The sequence below is a fragment of the Heptranchias perlo genome, chromosome 15 (genome assembly GCF_035084215.1).
Source record: "Heptranchias perlo isolate sHepPer1 chromosome 15, sHepPer1.hap1, whole genome shotgun sequence".
Taxonomy (NCBI): Eukaryota; Metazoa; Chordata; class Chondrichthyes; order Hexanchiformes; family Hexanchidae; genus Heptranchias; species Heptranchias perlo.
In genome coordinates, this window is record NC_090339.1 from 40,792,095 (window position 1) to 40,817,180 (window position 25,086).

The following is a 25,086-nucleotide window of genomic DNA, read 5'->3' on the forward strand; positions in this document are numbered from 1 at the left end:
AAATACTGATCCCACTAGGAAGTCTGTTGTAGGTCATTAATGGAAGATGATATGGCTGGCAGCTGCATCGATGAACAACGTTATGAAACATTCATTCTCAGTAATCCATTTAACTCCCATTGCAAGCTTTACATTTGCTGAGCTTGTGACCTTTCCTTTCCGGCAGCAATGAAAGTGCCACTGCAAAAGTGTACTAGCCTAGTATGCAAAAACTAGCACTTTGCCACCCACAGATATGCTCTGGTTTTTTCTCCCTTTCATTTAAAATTGACAGCCCAGAGGGCAGAGTAGTTTTTTCAGCACGACTTCAAGAAATCTACTGTTAGTTTGGATCGACTGCAAATATGTGTTATAAAGAGATTTTGGTTGAGTTTCTAAATAAGATTATTGCAGAAGTTAAAGAAACCAGAAGGCTAAGAAAAATATTCAAGCAGTGCACAAATATAGGATATTAATGCACTGAAATTGCTCTTTATTTTTAATTTGTACCTTCCAATTAAGTTCTTTAAATATCAGCATAAGAAAGCTCAAGGATAAATTTTGCAAGGGCCCACCCCATTGGCAGGACTTCACAAACAGCCTGAACATATCGGTAAGTGGCTGGCATGCTGCCCACAGTTTTCTGTCTATTCATTTCAAAAGGCTATTCTGGGCACATTTAGGTAATGTACATCTCTTGGTTGTAATAATATTTATGTGCTAAAGACCGTTAGAAGCATTCATTGCGAGCTTTGCTAAATTATACAAAATTTTGAACACAGGCCAACCTGATGAGAATAAGTCTTTGTTGACCTACAAGAGACCTATATGGAATGAGTTTGGACAATCGCAACATAGTACCTGGTATCCCTATGCCATGTTTTCTATCAATTCAGGCGTTCCCTAGTGCTATGATCTGTCTTCCACTCTGTTCATTTTCAATGACCTATTCATTATCCAAGCCTATTCACTCTTTGACTAATTATTCCATTCTACGTTCATCAATTTCTTCAGATAACACACCCTCAGCATTTACCATTTCCAATACCTTCACATTGCATTTTGATGACCTTCATGCCCTTCCGTCATTGTACAGTAAAAATCTTTGTTTCTTTCGCGGTTTAAAAACAGAAAAGCCTAAATTTTCAGATTACGCATAATGTAGAGGGCTGACCACCATCGAATTTCCAGGGTGAGTCTAATTATAATAATGTGGGACAACCCCAAGTGTGGAGAGCAATCCTTGTTGGGAGCTCACCTTGTGGAGGGGAATGACGAGCTGCTGCAGGATTTAAAGTCCTGCAGCAGTTATAAGGGCAGGCATCCATTTTGTTGACAAGTTGAGAACAACAAGCTTAGCAATTAAAAATGTTTACCAGTAATGTTATGGGCCATATTGATTTTCTGATAGGACTGTCAAGATACTTTCATCTCATAGTCTGGACTGCATTTAAACCCTGGTTGCAGAGTTGAATAGCCAGTGTCTAGCCTACTGTGCCAGCCAGGTCCTCCCTTTAGCAGCTTTTTTAATATTGGTTGTGCATTTATGAAGTATACTCCTTTAGGGCCCAAAAAGGAAATCTACGCATGGAGGCAGAGGGCATGGCTGAAGTACTAAATGAATACTTTGCATCTGCCTTTACCAAGGAAGAAGATGCTGCCAAAGTCACAGTAAAAGAAGAGGTAGTTGAGATACTGAATGGGCTAAAAATTAATAAAGAGGAGGTACTAGACAGACTGGTTGTACTTAACGTAGATAAGTCACCCGGTCCAGGTGGGATGCATCCTTGGTTGTTGAGGGAAGTAAGAGTGGAAATTTTTTTTTTATTCGTTCATGGGATGGGCGTCGCTAGCAAGGCCAGCATTTATTGCCCATCCCTAATTGGCCTTGAGAAGGTGGTGATGAGCCTCCTTCTTGAACTGCTGCATTCCGTGTGGTGAAGGTTCTCCCACAGTGCTGTTAGGTAGGGAGTTCCAGGATTTTGACCCAGCGACAATGAAGGAACTGCGATATATTTCCAAGTTGTGATGGTGTGTGACTTGGAGGGGAATGTGCAGGTGGTGTTGTTCCCATGTGCCCGCTGCCCTTGTCTTTCTAGGTGGTAGAAGTCATGGGTTTGTAAGGTGCTGTCGCAGAAGCCTTGGCGAGTTGCTGCAGTGCATCCTGTGGATGGTACACACTGCAGCCATGGTGCGCCGATGGTGAAGGGAGTGAATATTTACGGTGGTGGATGGAGTGCCAATCAAGCAGGCTGCTTTGTCCTCGATGGTGTTGAGCTTCTTGAGTATTATTGGAGCTGCACTCATCCAGGCAAGTGGAGAGTATTCCATCACACTCCTGACTTGTGCCTTGTGGATGGTGGAAAGGCTTTGGGGAGTCAGGAGGTGAGTCACTCGCCACAGAATACCCAGCCTCTGACCTGCTTTTTTAGCCACAGTATTTATATGGCTGGTCCAGTTAAGTTTCTGGTCAATGGTGACCCCCAGGATGTTGATGGTAGGGGATTCGTGATGGTAATGCCGTTGAATGTCAAGTGGAGGTGGTTAGACTCTCTCTTGTTGGAGATGGTCATTGCCTGGCACTTGTCTGGCGCGAAAGTTACTTGCCACTTATCAGCCCAAGCCTGGATGTCGTCCAGATCTTGCTGCATGCGGGCACAGACCGCTTCATTATCTGAGGGGTTGCGAATGGAACTGATGACTGTGCAATCGTCAGCGAACATCCCCATTTCTGACCTCATTGATGAAGCAGCTGAAGATGGTTGGGACTAGGACACTGCCCTGAGGAACTCTTGCAGCAATGTCCTGGGGCTGAGATGATTGGCCTCCAACAACCACTACCATCTTCCTTTGTGCTAGGTATGACTCCAGCCACTGGAGAGTTTTCCCCCTGATTCCCAAACTGCAAAACTGTTGGCCATAATCTACCAATCATCCTTAGATATGCGGGTGGTACCAGTGGACTGGAGAATTGCAAATGCTACACCCTTGTTCAAAAAAGGGTGTAAGGATAAACGCAGCAACTAAAGGCCGGTCAGTTTAACCTTGGTGGTGGGGAAGCTTTTAGAAACGATAATCCAGGACAAAATTAATACTCATTTGGATAAGTGTGGATTAATAAAGGAAAGTCAGCACGGATTTGTTAAAGGCAAATTGTGTTTAACTAACTTGATTGAGTTTTTTGTTGAAGTACAGAGAGGGTCGATGAGGCCAATGGGGTTCATGTGTATATGGACTTTCAAAAGGTGTTTGATAGGCTTGTCAGCCAAATTGAAGCCCAATGAACAAAATGGGCAGTTGGAGCATGGATACAGAATTGACTAAGTGACGGGAAGCGGAAAGTAGTGGTGAACGGTTGTTTCTCGGACAGGAGGAAGGTGTACAGTGGTGTTCCCCAGGGGTCAGTACTAGGACCGCTGCTTTTCTTGATATATATTAATGACTTGGACTTGGGTGTACAGGACACAATTTTAAAATTTGCAGATGACACAAACTTGGAAGTGTAGTAAACAGTGAGGAGGATAGTAATAGATTTCAAGAGGATGGAGACAGGCTGGTGGAATGGGCGGACACATGGCAGATGAAATTTAACGCAGAGAAGTGCAAAGTGATACATTTTGTTAGGAAGAATGAGGAGAGGCAATATAAACTAAATGGTACAATTCTAAAGGGTGTGCAGGAACAGAGAGACCTGGGGGTATATGTGCACAAATCTTTGAAGGTGGCAGGACAGGTTGAGAAAGCATTTAGAAAAGCACACGGGATCCTGGGCTTTATAAATAGAGGCATGAAGTACAAAAGCAAGGAAGTTATGTTGAACCTTTATAAAACATTGGTTCGGCTACAACTGGAGTATTGTGTCCAATTCTGGGCACCACACTTTAGGAAGGGTGTGAAGGCCTTAGAGAGGGTGCAGAAAAGATTTACTAGAATGGTTCCAGGGATGAGGGACTTCAGTTACGTGGATAGACTGGAGAAGCTGGGGTTGTTCTCCTTAGAGCAGATAAGGTTAAGAAGCGATTGATAGACGTGTTTAAAATCATGAAGGGTTTAGATAAAGTAAATAAAGAGAAACTGTTCCCATTGGCAGAAGGGTCAAGAACCAGAGGACATAGATTTAAGGTGATTGGCAAAAGAACCAAAGGCGACATGAGGGAAAAACTTTTTTAGGCAGCGAGTAGTTATGATCTGGAATGCGCTGCCTGAAAGGGTGGTGGAAGCAGATTCAATCATGGCTTTCAAAAAGGAATTGGATAAATACTTGAAGGGAAAAAGTTTGCAGGGCCACAGGGAAAGTGCAGGGGAATGGGACTAACTGGATTGCTCTTACAAAGAGCCGGCACGTGCTCGATAGGTCAAATGGCCTCCTTCTGTGCTGTAGTCGTTCTATGATTCTATGGGCTAGAAATTGGGCTATGTAGCGCCTGTTGTTTTGGTGCTACGTGGCCTCCTGAAGTGCCAAGATGGTATCTTGAACGTGCACCACGTTTCTAGTGTGACGTGCACCGGATGCCATCTTGGTAAAGGTATTAGCGCATGCACAAATACCGAACGTGGCTGCTTGTAAAGTAGGGTTAAAATGTGTACAATCACTGTGCAATACTGATTTTGGGACTTAACACTCAACTCAACGCACAGTCTTAACCAAGCACACCTGAACATGTCTTACATGGCCTGGAGGACCCCCCCACCAACGCTATTTAAAGGGACAATGCAGGTGTTGCAGATTAGTTGTTGGATTATTGCTTCTGGCTGCTGGTGGAAAAGGAAGTGATTTTTAAACCTTCCTTTACTTACTGAGAGTTGCTACAGTACATTTGAGAGTGGTTTGGCAAGTACTGCCTTCCGGTTCAGAAAGTTACAACCGTGGTTGAACAACATTCCTGGCAACCATGGGTGGTCTGCTAAGGCTCCCGCTGGGCACTGAGCATGACTGGGAGCATGCAGAGAGGCCATGCACAGCAGGTCAAGCTGCGAGGAGGAGGAGGAGGTGCAGGGCACTGAGCAGGAGGCCGTATCCAATGTGGGCCTTCTGGGAACAATTCTCTTACCTCATCATGAGCGAGGAGCACTGCATCCAACGGCCGAGGTTCACCAAGAAATCCGTGATGCTGCTGAGAGGCTGCACGGAGCTATCATGGTAAGTAGCAGGCAGCACGAAATACAGGTGGTGCCTGCGTAGGGGCCATTGGGTGTGGGTTAATAGTGGATCGCACTACCCATGCCCGATAATGGGCCATATCAATTTTTTTTCCCCCCCTATGATTCTAACCATGTCATGCAGCACAACCTCCACTTCAACAGTCATCAAACAATGGATTGAGTGCTGGCTGCACCATCACTTGCTTGCTGTCTCATGCCTGATGCTTGAGTTTCCTTTCCCTTTCCCTTCACTGTCACTTCTTAATCCTCTCCCACTTCAGCTTTGGCAAAGTCTGCCAAATGGTTGAGATACCTTTTGACCCTCTCCAAGTGTTTAAAAATTGTTGTTCCTCTATGCTGACACTTTGCAATCCTTTAAATGTTACCTTCACTCCAACTATCTGCTCTCACCATTTGTTCCTTTCATATATGCAAATTTGCACATCAAGCTATGCAAAATGATGATAATGAGGTAACTATGGAAAATTGTGTGTGAACAACGCATTTTACTTTGATTGAGCTTGGAACCATTTCTAACCATTCAGGAGTAAACTGCACCTATTTTGGAAAGGCTACCTTTAGGCTTACAAGTTAGTGAATGCAGTGTTAATACAATGAAAAGAAATTTATTGCACCATTTTCTTTCTTTTCATGCAATGCATTACACTGACTACCGGTATCCATAATGCTGACATTGATCATTTTCCTGTTCCATGATTCAAGTATTATAATCGCCAACTATGTGTAAGGACATTAAAAGGTAGACCAGTGAGATTTATTCCATTCGAGATTAAAATCCTATAAAACAGATATCTGGCAATGTGCTCTGTACTTATGGCACATCTTGAGTGCACTTATGAGTAATTCAACAATCCACTGTCTTAAACATGTGGATTGTTTGCAAGACAACACTTAATTGGAACAAATGCTTCAAAATAAGTTTGGGAAGTGTCAAGGACCAATACAGTGTCCTGTTTCAAAGCTATTGCTCCATTATAAATCTCTGCAATAAGTCATCTCAGTGCCAAGTTTAATTTGTAGCAATATTAGAGAGGAAAGTAGACATTTTCCAGCAATGTGCTTGAAAGCCATTACCTACATTGATTCCAAAGTTATTACTTAATGGCGGAAAAATACAGGTTTGCTGCTTATTAATAGCTTTTACATCCCAATGCGAACAATTGGCTGCATCTCAAGTTTCCACAAATATAATTACAATTCAGATAAATTATATTGTGCATTGTGTTCATTGATTAAATGCAGTAATATTTAAAATATCCCGGCCTAAAGTATAGCTTCTGACTCCGATCTTAATTATGCTGATTAGCAAAAGACAAAATGTGGATTTTGATAAATGTCTAAGAATCTGTCTTTGCATTTTATTTCTTCTATGGTGCCTTACTTATTTACTTATTTACAGTTGCATATTATTTAGTAAAACTTATCCTGTGTTGCATTAATAAGATATAGGTTATCAAGGGTAGAAATTGTGGACTTACTGGTCATAATCTTCCAAACATCTTTAGATACGGGGAGGTGCTAGAGGACTGGAGAATTGTAAATGTTACATCCTTGTTCAAAAAAGGGTGTAAAGATAAACCCAACAACTACAGGCAAGTCAGTTTAACCTCAGTGGTGGGGAAACTTTTAGAAATGATAATCTAGGACAGAATTAGCAGTCACTTGGGCAAGTGTGGAATGATAAGGGAAAGCCAGCACGGATTTGTTAAAGACAGATCATGTTTAACCAACTTGATGGAGTTTTTTGATGAGGTAACAGAGAGGGTCGATGAGGGCAATGCAGTTGATGTGGTGTATATGGACTTTCAAAAGGTGTTTGATAAAGTGCCGCATAATAGGCTTGTAATCAAGATTGAAGCCCATGGAATAGCCCAAAGAGGCAGTAGCAGCATGGATACAGAATTGGCTAAGTGACAGGAAATAAAGAGTAGTGGTGAACGGTTGTTTATCGGACTGGAGAGAGGTGTACAGTGGTATTCCCCAGGGGTCGGTACTAGGACCACTGCTTTTCTTGATATATATTAATGACTTGGACTTGGATGTACAGGGCACAATTTCCAAATTTGCAGATGACACAAAACTTGGAAGTGTAGTGAACAGTGAGGAGGATAGCAATAGACTTCAAGAGTTTATAGACAGGCTGGTGGCATGGGCGGACACGTAGCAGATGAAATTTAACGCAGAAAAATGCGAAGTGATACATTTCAGTAAGAAGAATGAGGAGGGGCAATATAAACTACAGGACACAATTCTAAAGGGGTACAGGGGGTAGATGCACACAAATCATTGAAGGTGGAAGGGCTGGTTGAGAAAGCAGATAAAAAAGCATACCGGATCCTGGGCTTTATAAATAGAGGCATAGAGTACAAAAGCAAGAAAGTCATGATGAACCTTTATAAAACACTGGTTCGGCCACAACTGGAGTATTGTATCCAGTTCTGGGCAGCACACTTTAGGAAGGATGTGAAGGCCTTAGAGAGGGTTCAGAAGAGATTTACTAGAATGATTCCAGGGATGAGCGACTTTAGTTACGTGGATAGACTGGAGAAGCTGGGGTTGTTCTCCTTGGAACAGAGAAGGTTGAGAGGAGATTTGATAGAGGTATTTAAAATCATGAAGGGTCTAGACAGAGTAGATAGAGAGAAACTGTTCCCATTGGCGGAAGGGTTAAGAACCAGAGGACATTTATTTAGGGTGATTGGTTCGTTTGCCAAAGGGGACATGAGGAAAACTTTTTTTACACAGTGAGTGGTTAGCATCTGGAATGCACTGCCCGAGGGTGCGGTTGAGGCAGATTCAATCATGGCCTTCAAAAGCGATCTGGATAAATACTTGAAAGGAAAAAAATTGCAGGGCTACGGGGATAGGGAGGGGGAGTGGAATAAACTGGATTGCTCTTGCGTAGAGTCGGCACGGACTCGATGAGCTGAATGGCCTCCTTCCTTGCTGTAACCTTTCTATGATTCTATGATTCTAAGTTCATATGGAATTCCTGATGCTTTTTAATAAAGTCATAAATCAATTTAAAATAAAGAAAAAGAAAGAACTTGTATTTATGTAGTGCCTTTTGTGACTTCAGAATGTGCCAAAGTGCTTCACAGTCGATGAAGTAATATTGAAGTGTAATCACCATTGTAGTGTGGGAAAAGCAGCAGCCAATTTGCACACAGCAAGGCTCCATGATAAATGACCAGATATTTTGTTTTTTGGTGGAGGAGGGATAAATATTGGTCAGGAGAACTCCCTGCACTTCTTCAAAAAGTGCTATGAGATTGTTTACATCCATCTGAGAGGGCAGATGGGGTCTTGGTTTAATGTCTCATCTGAAAGATGACACCTTCAACAGGGCAGGGCACCCTCAGTACTACACTGAAGTATCAGCTTAGATGATGTGCTCAAGTCTCTGAAGTGGGGTTTAAACCCACAACCTTTTGACTTAGAGGCAAGAGTATTACCACTGAGCCAAGTCTGACACCTATGAGCTGGTTAACATTTTCATCAAATTACTGGATAAAGGAATTGGCTGCATCTAAGGTTTCTCAGAGGGTTGTGAAATTTGATTTTTTTTTTAAAGATCAAATTAGAATGAGGAAAGAAACTGCCTGCCTTTCTCTTTCCCACATTTTCCTCTCTCCTTCTATCTCTTAGGTGTTCCTAACTTTTCTTCAAATAACTTTCAAAAATCCTATCATGTAATTGAAAAATATATAATGTAATTATTATTTTTGGTTAAACCCTTAATTTGGACATTAGAAATTTCAGTTTCTGAGGGTAAAATGATGAATGCAAAAAATTTCAGGAACAATTTTGAGAGAATTGTGAGCAATGTGTGCACAGAAATTTACAATGGCAAAAGTTAACACAAAATGTTTTACAAAATTGAGACAACAGGAAGTCACAAGATGCAGACAGGAAGTGCACAGAGACATAACATTTTTAATATATTGTAGATTAATATATAAATATGTCTTTATAGATTGTACAAAGCTTGACAGTGCTCCACTGGTTATGAGTGTTAAATAGTCAGTATAAACATAATGAGGAATAATTGGACTTCCACAATCAGAGTAGACATAGTTCAAATCACCTTTGCATCAAAGCATGGTACAGTAATGTTAATGGGAAGCTAGAGGTTTTACTATGATTTTAAGTATACTTCTGCATAATAAATGCTGTATATTAAAATTTCCAAACATGCTAGAAGATTCTTATTGAAGAGATTTGTCAGGAAAGCAGCAAATAATACAACAAATAATGGGAACCCATTGAGGATAAAAAGCAAGAACAAACTAGCTAGTTATGGTGCACCATGGATGAATAAAGAAATAAGATCAAAATTGAAACTAACGAGAAAGGCATACACTAAGTGCATAGACAAAAGAACAAAAGAGAGGATGACGAAAGGGAATGTTTAAAGGTTAGGATAGAAGTTAAAAAAATCAATTATGAAGGCAAAAAGAAACTTTGAAATTAAATTATCAAAGAATATAAAAAGAAATAGTAAAGTATTCTACAGACACACAAGAAAATTCAGGATAGCGATAGGGCCACTAAGGGATACATAAGTTAAACTCACAAGTAATGACAGCAAAATAGCAGAAATATGAAATAATTACTTTGCCTCAGTATTTACCAGGGAGACTAATATGGTGGGCATTACATTAGAAGAAGAGATCGAAAAAGATATAAAGACATTTAAGATAGAAAGGGGGGAGATAATCAAACTTAGAGAGGATAAAACTTCTTGTCCGGATGGATTGCGTCTGCACATATTAAAAGAAGTTAGGGAAAAGATAGCCCAAATAGTATATTACATTTACATAAAAATTCATTAGAAAAGGGAATAGTGCCAGAGGACTGGCAGACAGCTAATGTGATTCCCATATTTAAAAAGGGAGATGAACCAGTTCACGGAATTGTAGACCAGTTTGCTTAACATTTGTGGTAGGAAGGATAATGGAATCTTTACTAAAAACATCTAGAAATCGAAAATATAATAATGAACAGTCAGCACGGATTTCAAAAGGGAATGTCATGCTTGACCAACCTTATTGAATTCTTTGAAGAAGTAACAGAAAGGGTAGACAATGTAGTAGATGTAATAAATTTGGATTTTCAAAAGGCCTTCGATAAGGCACCACAAAGTAAACTCATGACTCAGGTCAGGGCATGTGGAGTCAGGGGACAAATAGCAGAATGCAAGCTGGCAAACAGAAAGTAGGGGTTAAAGGTAGTTACTCAGACTGGCAAAAGGTGAGAAGTGATGTTCCACAAGGATTGGTGCTGGGATAATTGTTGTTCACCATTTACATAAACGATTTGGACTCGGGAATCGGAAGTACAATAACAAAATTTGCGGGTGACATCAAATTGGGGGGTATAGTTAATACGAGGAGAACTGTGACAAAATACAAGAACGCATTAATAAACTTGCAGAATGGGCGTATAATTGGCAAATGAATTTCAATATAGATAAGTGTGAGGTATTACATACTGCTTGGAAAATAAGAGTCTGAATGGTGTAGAAGAGCAGCGGGATCTGGGGATGCAGATACACAATTCACTAAAAGTAGCAATGCAGGTTAATAAGGCCATAAAAAAAGCAAACCAAGCACTGAGGTTGATTTCTAGAGGGATAGAATTGAAAAGCAGAGAAGTTATGCTAAACTTATATGTTTAGTCCACACTTGGAGTACTGCGAACAGTTCTGGTCTCCATATTATAGAAAGGATGTAGAAGCACTAGGGAAGGTGCAAAAAAGATTTACCAGGATAATACCAAAACTGAGAGGTTATACTTATCAGGAAAGATTTTGCAGGCTGGGGCTTTTTTCTCTAGAAAAGAGAAGACCGAAGGGTGACCTGATAGTGGTCTTTAAGATTATGAATGGTTTTGATAGGGTAGACGTAGAGAAGATGTTTCCACTTGCAAGGGAGACCAGAACTAAGGGCCATAAATATAAGAAAGTCACTAATAAATCCAATAGGGAATTCAGGAGAAACTTCTTTACCCAAAGAGTGGTTAGAATGTGGAACTCGCAACTACGAGGAGTAGTTGAGGTGACTAGCATAGATGCATTTAAGGGGAAGCTAGATAAGTTCATGAGGGAGAAAGGAATGGAAGGATATGTTGATAGGGTTAGATGAACTAGGGAGGGAGGAGGCTCATGTGGAGCATAAACACCAGCATGGACCTGTTGGGCTGAATGGCTTGTTTCTGTACAATACATTCGTTATAATATTATGTGAGATACCAGGTGAGACAAAATGATCTTCAGTGCTTAGTCTGGAAGAAAAACATTTGGTTCAATTCAAACTTCAGGTGGAATTTTCTGAGTTTAATGAATGGAAACATGGCAGTGTGTCCGATAAGCCAATCACTGTGTATGAAAGCCCATCGGTGGCCTGGGTCTTAGAAAAGCATGGCTGAAATTTGAAACCGAATCTTGCAGGCAGCAATTCAAATAGTGCCAGTTGTGACCTATGATCTATAATATGGGCAAACTTACACTATTAAGTTATAGAATAACTACTCATGCAGGAACATGGGTGAGAACTGTCATTTTTTTGAGTAAAGTATCTTGTTACCATGGCATGCAACCAATCTTTGCAATTAAAAAAACAATGGACAGATTCACTAGATCAAAAATAAGAAAGGCAAATTACCAAGGTCCCAAGTCACATTTGCCTTCGGTATAGAGCCTAGTGCTTATGTTACTAGCAACCCAGAAGTCACGAAATGGAATTGAAAAAATTTGGTCACTTCTGGGCTATCACCAAAAAATGACCATGAAACCTGCTGGATTCTCATAAAATCCAATTGGTTTATTAATGTCCTTCAGTGAAGGGAACCTACCCACCCCTGCCTGTCTGGACTACACATGACTCCAATCCTACACTATGTGGTTGACTCTTAATGCCCTCAGGGCAGCTAGAGATGAGCAAAAAATATTACCTTGCCAGTGTCACCCACATCGCAAGAACAAATCAAATAAAACATTTTGACCAACTATTATGTCATGCAACTCAGCTGTAATCTGCAGGTTATTGATCAGTCTCTCAGCAGTAGCGAGTTTTAGTTTAATGCTATCAAAATTACAGGTAACTACAGGCAAGTCAGTCTAACATCAGTGGTTGGAAAACTACTAGAGACCATTGCCAAGGACAAAATTAATTCTAACTTGGAGAAGCATGGGTTAATATAGAAACATAGAAACATAGAAAATAGGAGCAAGAGCAGGCCATTCAACCCTTCGGGCCTGCTCCGCCATTCAAAATGATCATGGCTGTTCATCTAACTCAGTACCTTGTTCCCGCTTTTTCCCCATAGCATTAAGAAAGATATCTATCTCCTTCTTGAATACATCTAATGACTTGGCCTCCACTGCCTTCTGTGGTTGAGAATTCCACAGGTTCACCACCCTCTGAGTGAAGAAATTTCTCCTCATCTCGGTTCTAAATGGCATACTCCATATCTTGAGACTGTGACCCCTGGTTCTGGACTCCCCAGCCATCGGGAACATCCTCCCTGCATCTAGTCTGTCTAGTCCTGTTAGAATTTTATATGTTTCGATGAGATCACCTCTCATTCTTCTGAACTCTAGTGAATATAGGCTTAGTCCAGCCAATCTCTCCTCATACGTCAGTCCTGCCATCCCAGGAATCAGTCTGGTAAACCTTCATTGCACTCTCTCCATGGCAAGGACATCTTTCCTCAGATAAGGAGACCAAAACTGCACACAATACTCCAGATGTTGTCTCACCAAGGCCCTGTATAACTGCAGTAAGACATCCCTGTTTCTGTACTCAAATCCTCTTGCAAAGAAGGCCAACATACCATTTGCCTTCCTAACTGCTTGCTGCACCTGAATGCTCACTTTCAGCGACTGGTGTACAAGGACACCCAGGTCTCGTTGCACCTCCCCTTTTCCCAATCTATCACCATTTAGATAATAATCTGCCTTTCTGTTTTTACAATCAAAGTGGATAACCTCACATTTATCCACATTATACTGCATCTGCCATGTTCTTTCCCACTCACCCAACTTGTCTAAATCATATTGGAGCCTTTTTGCATCCTCCTCCCAGCTCACATTCCACCCCAGCTTTGTGTCATCTGCAAACTTGGAAATGTTACATTTAGACTTGGAAATAGTGGACAGCCAGCATGGATTTGTTAAAGGCAAATCATTTCTGACTAACCTGTTTGAGGTTTTTTGATGAAATATCAGAGGGGGGTGATGAAGGTAGTGCAGTAGATGTATATATAAACTTTCAAAAGGCGTTTGATGAAGTACCACATAACAGACTTATTCGGAAAATAGAAACACTTGGGATTAAAGGGACGCTGGTAACTTGGGTATGTAATTGGCTAAGGGATAGGAGGCAGAGAGTAGTGGTGAATTGATGTGTTTCTGACTGAAGAGAAGTATGCAGTGGGGTTCCCCAGGGATCGGTATTAGGATCATTGCTTTTCTTGTTCTATATAAATGACCTGGACTTGGATATAGGAAGTACAATTTCGAAGTTCGCGGAAGATACAAACCTTGGCAACATAGTAACTAGTGAGCAGGATAGTAGCAGACTTCAGGAGGACATAGACAGACTGATGAAATGGACAGACACATGACAGATGCAATTTAATGCAGATAAGTGTGAAGTGATGCACTTTGGGAGGAACAAACCGGAGAGGCAGTATCATCTAAATGGTACAGTTTTGAAGGGCCTGGGGGTGCATATGCACAAATCTTTGAAGGTGGCAGGTCAAGTTGATAAGGCGTTTAAGAAAGCGTACGGGATACTTGGCTTTGTAAATAGAGGCATTGAAACAAAAACAAGGAAGTCATGCTAAAACTTTACAAATCACTGGTTAGGCCTCAGCTGGGGTATTGTGTACAATTCTGGGCACTACACTTTAGGAAGGATGTCAAAGCCTTGGGGAGGGTAAAGGGGAAGTTTACCAGGATGATACCAGGGATGAGGGATTTCAGTTATGTAAAGAGATTGGAGAAGCTGGGATTATTTTCCTTATGGCACAGAAGGTTAAGGGGAGACTCAATAGAGGTATTCAAAATTATGAGGGGATTTGATAGAACAGGTAGGGAGAAACTGTTTCCTCTGGCAAGTGGGTCGGTAACCAGAGGTTACAGATTTAAAATAATTGGCAAAAGAACTAGAGGGGAAATGAGGAGAATTTTTTTTCACACAGAGGGTTGTTCAGATGTGGAATGCACTACCTGAAAGGGTGGTGGAAGCAGATTCCATAGGAACTTTCAAAGGACAATTGGACATGTATTTGAAGAGGACTAATTTGCAGGGTTATGGGTAAAAAGCTGGGGTGTGGGACTAAATTGGACAGCTCTATCACAGAGCTGGCACAGACACGATGGGCTGAATAGCCTCCTTCTATGCTGTAAGATTGTACGATTCTATGATTCTAAATCTATATACTAGTAAATTATCCCTTTGACTCACTTTGGCTTCTTGTTCTTCCTTTGGATGCAATGGAATAGATAACAGGAGTCAAACCAATTGTATTAGGGGGGTTAAATCAGGGTGTGATATTCAAAATAGATAGGTTGACACCTTTGTTAAAATAGCATACAATGGAATATACATAAAAACACATTAACACTTTATAGCTACTGATAGAGTACAAGATAATTTTGATCCATATCAATTGGAGGAATGAAGGGATAAAATTCTTCTCTGGCAATATTCGCAAAAGATTTGGCACAATTGTAAAGTGGTGAAATGGCACTTCCTACTGACATCTACCTTCTCACTAAAATAGTAGGAAGTACCTATTACTGTTGAAATGCAAAGTGCAGAATGTTGCAGTCTTGTGACATTCAAAGATTGTTTAACAATTTGCATACAAGATGAAAGTGTGAAAACTATTACCTTGAAATACTTCTGTGCAAAGATAGTAAGAAACCCATTTACTAAGAAACATGTTTAAAATAAATGGGAAACATTTGGTTAAAATAGCAAAGGAGTTTGTAACAGATGTATTAACAGATTCATTATGGTACAACATCATTTCAAAGTATTCTTTGGAAACTACAGGTGATACTAAGGCATGAAATTCCTCCTATCAATAATCTTAGCAAAAAAAGTCAAGCAATCCCATTTTGAACTCATACAATTTTTCCACTACAATTATCGACAGGAAGAATTGTACCCCCTGAGAAAGGTATAAATTAGATCGAATGCTGCAACAGTGAGTCAGTGCAACCTTCCACCACTGCAATGCAGACAAAATGAGAAATCCTTGTGTATGCTCCAGTGGATGATTAGTAGGGCAGTTCCAGTGTCTCAAGCTGAAATGATACCACCGCCGAAAACATTTGGCAGATCAATGCAGCAGCAACAATGACTCATAACTTTCATGAGGAAAAAGCCTAGCCGCACATACAAATTGCCCGTCATATAAGCTCTTTTATACCACAGATCAAGCCCCTGTGGAATGCTGTTCCACCTGAGTGCCTTATGACTAATGATCATCTGAAAGAACTACAAGCATTCAAGACAGCAGTACACAAGTAGCATATGTTCATTCTTTTTCTCCTGAAAAGTTAACAAGGTAGTATTTTTGCTTGCTACTGTTTACATTGTCTGCAGTGCAGCTTAGGTTAATGACATTACTTAAAAAATCAATCAATAAAGGACCAGGACTATCAGAACACAGACGTATCTTGATATATTACTAAGAATAGCAAAGGCTTGACAAATTATTAAAGTAGCAAAAATTCCCTGGAATGTTCGAGTCAGCTCTTGTTAGAAACCCATGTGGATAAGAAAGTAGAAATGGCTCTCGGTAATATTTTGATTTTCCATTTCTCAGCTTTCTGTGGAGCTGATTGCTCATCGGAAGTAGTTAAATTGTTAATAGCGGAATTGACAGGTAATCATAATGGCCACTAACCTAGTCTGCTATAATAGAATTTCGAGATAAACTTATAAATTAGAAAAATGGCTCAATAGTGCAGCACACCCATAAATTGATCACTGTGAAATAGAATGGTATGATTTGGGTTGTCACCTGTAATCCCTCAGGGGAAAAACTTTGATCTCAACTGGAGTGGTATTGAGTTCTGGTAAGAAAAATTCCTGAGGGACAATAGAAAAATGAGAAAGGAAGTTAACCCATACTGTTCTCATACATCTACTAGTATCTAATTATGTTCCCCAAACTTACAATAGCACCCTGACTGCACAATGATTTCCAATATTTTGAGGGCCTATCTGAGTAAGAATAAAAATACTGCAAATGTTGATTATTCAGGAACACCAGGTCTACGTGTGTCCTAATTGACGGTTCTTAAAGGGACCCTTTCAGGTCGCCACCAAAAAGGTAAGTTTGTTAAAATACTTTCCTGAATGCGGAGCCGGGGGAGCATGAGAGCGAGAGTGCTCCTCCCGACCCTACATTAAAACCATGGGCCGCTGCCAGCCACTGATCGCCCTCCCTCTGATCGTGATCTTGACCCTCCCCAATCGTGACCACAACCCCGTGATCGTGACCTCAGCCCCCACCTCTCAACTGATCGTGACCTCAAGCACCCGATCGCGAACTTCAGCACCTCCCCACCCCCCGGTCGCTGCCGCCATCCTCCCCAACCCTGGTCACTGCTAACCTCTCTCCCGATCACCCCCTTCCGGTCACACTATTCCCAGTCGTCCCCCCCCCCCCCGCCAAAATCATCCCCATCCCAGTCGCCTTCCATTTTGGTCGCCACCCTCTTCTGGTTTCCCCCCTTTCTCCAGGTCGTTCCTTCTCAATCGCCCCCCCCCCCCCTTTGTCCCATTTAAAGACTTAACTGAGGGATGCTGCCTGATCTTTGAGGCCTCTTCTCCAGCGAGCTGTGTGGGGACATCCATTAGATGTCTGCAGCTCGCCGGTTCGATGATAATGAGGCCCGGGTCCCAATCTTAGGTGATCCTCAGGCTTATCAATTCAGGATGTGGAGATGCCGGTGATGGACTGGGGTGGACAAATGTACGGAGTCGTACAACACCAGGTTATAGTCCAACAGCTTTATTTGAAATCACAAGCTTTCAGAGCTTTGCTCCTTCGTCAGGTGACGAAGGAGCAAAGCTCTGAAAGCTTGTGATTTCAAATAAAGCTGTTGGACTATAACCTGGTGTTGTACGACTCCGTACATTTATCAATTCAGGTGCATGGCTCGCCTGTTCTTTGGGCACAAATGAATTTTTATCCCACAATGTTTCAATTCATTGTTACATCCAGTCCGATAAAATGGTCTATCAGTATCATTTGCCCTTGCTTCTAAACTACATTGATTTTGTTTTAAGCTATAGTTATACTGCATATGCTGATCTGAGATCATTTTGTATTTGAGTGCACAGCAGTTTCCTAGTTACACTGCCAGTCAGCAATTCCAAAGCTTGTATTGCATATTATGGACGCCAGCATATTCATACTCACTTCATACCAAAAGCAGGCACCGAAAGCAAAAGTATCATAGTATCATAGTAGGTACAGCACAGGAGGAGGCCATTCAGTCCATCGTGCCTGTGCTGGCTCTTTGAAAGAGCAATTCAATTAATCTCATTCCCCTGCTCTTTCCCCATAACCCTGTAAATTTTTTCCTTCAAGTATTTATCCAATTCCTTTTTGAAAGTTACTGTTGAATCTACTTCCACCACCCTTTCAGGCAGTGCATTCCAGATCATTGCAACTTGCTGCATAAAAAAATGTTTCCTCATGTTGCTTCTGGCTCTTTTGCTGATCACCTTAAATCTGTGTCCTCTGGTTACTGACCCTTTTGCCACTGGAAACAATTTCTGCTTATGTACTCTGTATTAATGATTTTGAACACTTCTATCAAGTGTCCACTTAACCTTCACTGTTCTTAGGAGAACAACCCCAGCTTCTCCAGTCTCTCCACATAACTGATGCCATCTCATCCCATGCTCCATTCTAGTAAATCTCTTCTGCACCCTCTCTAAGGCCTTGACATCCTTCCTAAAGTGTTGTGCCCAGAATTGAACATAATACTCCAGCTGAGGCCTAACCAGTGCTTTATAAAGGTTTAGCATAACTTCTTTGCTTTGTATTCTATTCCTCCATTAATAAAGCCCAGGATCCCATATGCTTTTTAAACAGCCTTCTCAACTAGTCTTGCCACCTTCAAAGATTTGTGCATGCGCAGGACCAGGTCTCTCTGTTCCTGCAGCTCCTTTAAAATTGTACCATTTAGTTTATATTGCCTCTCCTCATTCTTCCTACCAAAATGCATCACTTCACAATTGTCTGATTTAAATTTCATCTGCCATGTGTCTGCCCATTTCACCAGTCTGTCTATGTCCTCCTGAAGTCTGTTACTATCCATTACATTGTTTACTACATTTCTGAGTTTTGTGTCATCTGCAAACTTTGAAATTATACCCTCTATACCCATGTTCAGGTCATTAATATATATCAAAAAGAGCAATGGTCCTAATACTGACCCCTGGGAAACACCACTGTATATTTCCCTCCAGTCTGAAATACAACCATTCACCACTACTCTCTGCTTTCTGTCCGCTAGCCAATTTTACATCCACACTGCCACTGTCCCTTTAATCCCATGGGATTTCATTTTGTTAACAAGTCTACTATGTGGTACTTTATCAAATGCCTTTTGAAAGTCCATATACACAACAACAATCACACTACCCTCGTTAACCCTCTCTGTTACTTCATCAAAGAACTCAATCAAGTTAGTCAAACACAATTTTACTTTAACAGATTCGTATTGACTTTCATTTATTAGGCCATGCTTTTCCAAATACCAATTAATTTTGTTCTGGATTACTGTCTCTAAAAGTTTCCACACCACCAACATTAGGCTGACTGGCCTGTAATTGCCGGGTTTATCCCTCTCCCCTTTTTTTGAACAGGGGTATAACATTTGCAAAGCTCCAGTCCTCCAGCATCATCCCCATATCTAAGGAGGATTGGAAGATTGTGGCCAGAGCCTCCACGATTTCCACCCTTCCTTCCCTTAGTAATCGAAGATGTATTTCATCTGGATCGGGTGACTTTTCTACTTTGGGTACTGCCAATCTATTAAGAACCTTCTCTTTATCTATTCTTATCCTATCCAATATCTCTACTACCTCCTCCTTTACTGCTATAGTGACAGCATCCTCTTCTCTCGTGAAGACAGATGCAAAGTATTTACGAAGTGCCTCAGCCACACCCTCTGCCTCCACAAGAAGATCTTTTTTGTCCCTAATTGGTCCCCTTCCCCTTCCTTTGACTACCCTTTTACTATTTATATGTTGATAAAAGACTTTTGGATTCCCTTTTACGTTAGCTGTTAATCTTTTTTTTTATTCGTTCATGGGATGTGGGCGTCGCTGGCGAGGCCGGCATTTATTGCCCATCCCTAATTGCCCTTGAGAAGGTTGAACCGCTGCAGTCCGTGTGGTGAAGGTTCTCCCACAGTGCTGTTAGGTAGGGAGTTCCAGGATTTTGACCCATAGACGATGAAGGAACGGCAATATATTTCCAAGTCGGGATGGTGTGTGACTTGGAGGGGAACATGCAGGTGGTGTTGTTCCCATGTACCTGCTGCTCTTGTCCTTCTAGATGGTAGAGGTCGCGGGTTTGAGAGGTGCTGTCGAAGAAGCTTTGGCGAGTTGCTGCAATGCATCCTGTGGATGGTACACACTGCAGCCACAGTGTGCCAGTGGTGAAGGGAGTGAATGTTTAGGGTGGTGGATGGGGTGCCAATCTATTCTCATACTCTCTCTTTGCCCCTCTTATTCCCTTTTTAGATCTCCTCTGTACTTTCTGTGTTCAGCCTGGTTCTCTACTATATTATGAACCTTACATTTGTCATAAGCCTCCTTTTTCTGTTTCATTTTAATCTCTATACCTTTAGTCATCTAGGGAGCTCCAGCTTTGGATGTCCTTCCTTTCCCCCTCATAGGGATGTATCTACTCTATACCTGACCCAACTCAGGTTGGTTTGATAGTGTGATAGGACACTCAACACTCATCTGAACGAGTGCAGTCGCAACAACACTCAAGAAGCTTGACGCCATCCAGGACAGAGCAGTTTGCTTGATCAGTGCTCCTGGCTTTGGACTCAGCTTATACCCTCTCCACCACTGGCGCACTGTGGCTGCAGTATGTTTTATATACAGGATTCATTGCAGCAACTCACCAAGGTTAATTCGACAGCACCTCCCTCTCCTGCAATCTCCACCAATAAGCAACGTTGGGGGGGATGTTAGAACCTCCAAGTCACATGCCATCTTTCACCATTGCTGGATCAATATCCTGGAATTTCATACTTAACACCATTGTGGGAGCAGCTTCACCACAAAGACCGAAGCAGTTCAAGGAGAAGGCCCGCCACTAGAGCAGCTAGGGATGGGCAATAAATGTGGCCCTGCCAGCATTCCCTAGATGTATTCCAAGAACAAATACGTATTTTTTAAAGTGAAAAAAAACCTTAAGGATCAAAATTTTTGCTGAACAGGTCGATAAAAGTGTTTTGCAAATAATTGTAAATAATAATAAACCTTCTCATGGGCAATTAGGAATGGGCAATAAATGATGGCCTTGCCAGCGATGCCCACATCCTGTGAACGAATAAAAAAAATTGTTATTATTATCTGTATTAGATGCTGTTGTATGCCCGAATTCCAGAAGAGCAGAGTTATACTGTGTTATACTCCAAAACTGGAAAACTGGTTGAAAAACCTCAGCTGGAGATTTGGCACTTTCTACTTTATTATGCCATGGAGTCAGAATATTGAGTTGCCATTCCTGTGCCACTGCCAATTGGAAATGAGTATAACTGCAGCCTTACTTTTGGCTGATCTGAGCCTTGCAGACATCAGACACAGGCTGAGATATCAGGCCCAAGGTGATGTGGGGCTGATTCTCAGTGCATCACATATTGCAACAGGCAATTTTGGGACTGTAAATGCTGCACTACCAGCATCCATAACCCAATTCACATTGAACATTTATTAAAATCAGGTCCATCATCCAAATTCCTGATGGAGGATGAGGAAACATACTGCTTATTAACCTTAGATGAGTGCATCTGCAATCTAGGGGCCTGGTCGTCCCATAAATCCAATAAATCCTTAACGATATACAAAGTTAAATACAATAGGGGAAATATTCCACTCCCATATGGCAGTGGTTCAAGCGCACATCTGTTGTGGGGGTGCGTGGAAAATCAGTCATGAGTTGGAGCGCCGATTCTGTGCTATCCTCGTAGCCAGTAAAATCATATGTGCAAGCTGCACTGAAGGAGGTCACCAACCAAGTCCATGCAGTTATTCAGGTCACCTGCACTTGGCTGCAAATGAGGAAGAGGTTCTCTGGAAGGTGAAGATAAGTGTACTTCTCACGGTTGCACATATTTCTTGTGGGCCGCATCAAGGTGGCACAAGCTTAAGATAAAAGCTGCAACACCCTCGGGGACGTACCATTTCAAGCATTGTACTTAACCATTACCCTTGTGCGCATACTCTTTCATTATACCAAAGCTGCATAGCACATTTCCCTTGCAGGTGGAGATGGTGGAAGCCCCTCATCTTCTATTAGGGTGTTTCCTAGCGGTGTCAGCAGCTATGGATGCAGAGGATCCTGAGAGCCAACTCCCGTCCGGTGTTTATTCTTCCAAAAATGCAACTTACAGATGGAAATCTATAACCTGGTGAAAGCTCAGCATCTTGTCCTGCTGAGGCCTACTTTCCACAAACCCCTTGCAATGTCTGTCACATGTGTACACTGCTGATTGCTTTATGTGGTACATGTCCTTGACTTGGAAGGATCCAGTGGTATGAAAGCTTCATGTTGTGGTAACCTTCACTTGACATATCCAGGTACAAATGTGGGTCCCTGTGTAATGATGAGTGCAGGCCAAACATCTCAGTTATCATTGCACCTGCTTTTACTGGCCCTTCATGATGTCCTCTCTCACCTGAAGCCTTCAACACATTCAGAAATTGGCAAGAAATATCCATGTTCAGCACTTTAATTACTGAAGGAAAGCACTTACAGCAAAAACATCATGAAATGTAAAAATGGCAGAGTTCCCAGCAAAACAAACTAATGCACGAGGCAAAATGCAGCAACATGTACCAAAGAACTGCGAAATAAGATTGATAGCCACTAGTGACCTACTTTTAAGAGATATGCAAATAAAACTAATGTAACATTGATGTGACCTTTGAAATGGAATCCTACTTAGTTTAGTTAAAACAAGAAAGAAGAAAATAAATTACAGCAAAATATTTTAAGTATTCATCAATGGCCTGTTTTTCCACAAACCACCTGATTTAATATTGTTGTAATTCATAACAATCACAATAATATTGTCAATTTGTTTATCAAATCAAGCAGCTTGAGGGAAGATTTCCAATCTTTTTCTTCACATAGAAATCATAAATGTGTTCCTTATACACATACTTATCATTTTGCGGTAAACAGCAAACAACAGAAATCTTCCTCCATAGTCATCTGGCTAGTAAGCACCATAACATACACCTGTATACTGTACTGGTACATGTAATAACTTACATATTGGTTATATTGCTTTACGAATGCTCTGAGGTTGTGGTATACTGTTTAGTTGTCATTGGCAATTTACAGCCTTTGCTTAAGTATATTTGCAGAGAGAACAAGATAAAATCTAACGTGCAGAAAGCTATGAAGTATAAGCCTTAACCTTTGCAAACCAAGAACATGATAGCCAACTCAATGCAGTCCTCCAGTGAAAACAACCTGAGCTACATAAAAACAAATGTGAACAGGAAAATCCTAGAACTCTTTGGTGTGTCTTCTCAAAAAAGTGCATAAGCTGACCCAAACAAAGCAGTAGCTTTGAACACACCTGGGAGATGAAGAATTGGATTAATGAAGAAGTTTGTTAGGCTGTGGATAACTACTGTGGATTCTGTTTCCACAGCGCAGCTATTGAGAAACTGATCAGAAAGAATCACCGGTGAAATAGGCAAATGCACATAAAGAAGCCCTCAATACTTTAAAGTAAAATCTGTCCCATGATAGCATAATGCTTACTGTGATCCTCAAAAGAAGATTTTGTATGTTGCAGATGTCAACCATGTGGGTTTCAGAGCTGTCTACATCAAAAACCCACCAGACCAAATATACTCTTGGACTGAGCGAGAACATCTTCCTGTAGTCTGTGACTATCTATGTTTTCATTTGTAACAGTATCGACACATATTCACAACAGCCATCAATCATAAACCCACTTTTTTACAGTCTTTCACCAAAGCCCTCAACTTGTATTGAACAATGGATACTGAAACGACAAACTTATGACTACCAATGGTGTGTTGGTCAGCAAAGAATAAGCCTGTGGGCTTTCTCTTGAAGCACTCCACAAAACTGTCAACAGCAGAAAGTTGCATAGAAACAGATCTCACTAAAACCCTCATTAATTTCTTCTTCTTGCATGCAACTCTAGAAAGATGCAGAGATTTATTCCGTACTGTTCAGTGGGTGCTCAGAAAGTCAGAGATAGCTGGGGAAAAGATGACTGAAACTATGAACATTTATATAATGCCATTAGCAATCTCAGGATGTCCCAAAACACTTCACAGCCAATGAATTACTTTTGAAGTTGTAATGTAAGGAAGCATGGCAGCCAATTTGTGCACAACAAAGTTCCACAAAGAGCAATGAGATAAATGAACAGAAAATCTGTTTTAGTTGAGAGAAAAATGTTGGCCAAAATTCTGTGAACTCTCTCTGCTCTTCTTTGAATAGTGCCATGGGATATTTTACCTAAGAAGACAGATGGCGCTTTGGTTTAACATCTCATCTGAGATTTCAGTGAGAAGGGACAGAGTATAAGATAGCCAAGAACCCTGCAGGATGTGTCCTCCAGCTTCACCACTTGCGATGCCCCAAAGCAACCCATCTCCATGATCTGCATTACTTGCTCCTCGATTGGGGAGAGGACCTGAATGGATGCTTTCCCTCCTCCTGTCCGTGCTGCCTCTCTATTATTGTTCAGCAGTTTTGCCTGCAGAAAAAAAGGAGAGTGTTAATGGTAGCCTAGAGAAATGCTTTGTCATGTCAAGGTAGAATATAGGTGCCGGTTTGTGAAGGGTGACAAAGGTGCGAGGAGGTGAAAGCACTAGTGAGGAAAGTAGAAGGTGCAGAGTGTGGCTTTAGGAGCAGAAGGAGGTGGAGTTAAGAATGTTGCAGTGAATGGAGGAGAGTGCTGGTAATTGGGAGAAGGAAGGGTGATGAGTGCTGGGGCTTTAGATAGTGCAGGGTTATGCAGAATGTGATGCGAGATAGGCATTAGGAATCTTGCCTTAGCAACCTTGGTCAGGGCATTGAACTTCTTCCTGCATTGCAGCCATGTCCTGTGGCAATGCTCCTGATGCTGATGCATTCTGCCACCTGTGCCCATTGCTGCTGAGCAGCTTGGTGGGATATCTCCCTGCTGCTTGGTGGGAAGAGGATGACCCTCCTCCTGCTGATCTCCTCCACCAGAACCTCCAGTGCTACATTCAAGGCTCAGGGGGCCTTTGAAGCTTCCCCTTCTGCAATTTTCTGAATTGTCCATTTGGTTGCCTACAGCCAAAGTGCATGTCCCCTTTAAGAGGTACAGGCTGCCTTTGAATATCATCAGGGATGTCCAATATTCAAGCTCCTGATTAGGCGAGCTGCCAACCAACAGTGGGACCAGCGCTGGCAGCCTGCCTATTTCATGATAATGAGCACCTCTGACCAATTTAATCTGCTAATTGCACCCACGTAGCATCAATTCCAGGCCTGAAAAGGGGCCCTGATGAATTTCTGCCCCATAGACTTTACCTTTTTAAAAAAAAAACCTTTGGTCTCTGGACCGTAGAATTTTTTGTTTTTATTTGTCCTCAGCACGTGGGTGATACTTATTGCCCATCCTTAGTTTCCTGAGAATGT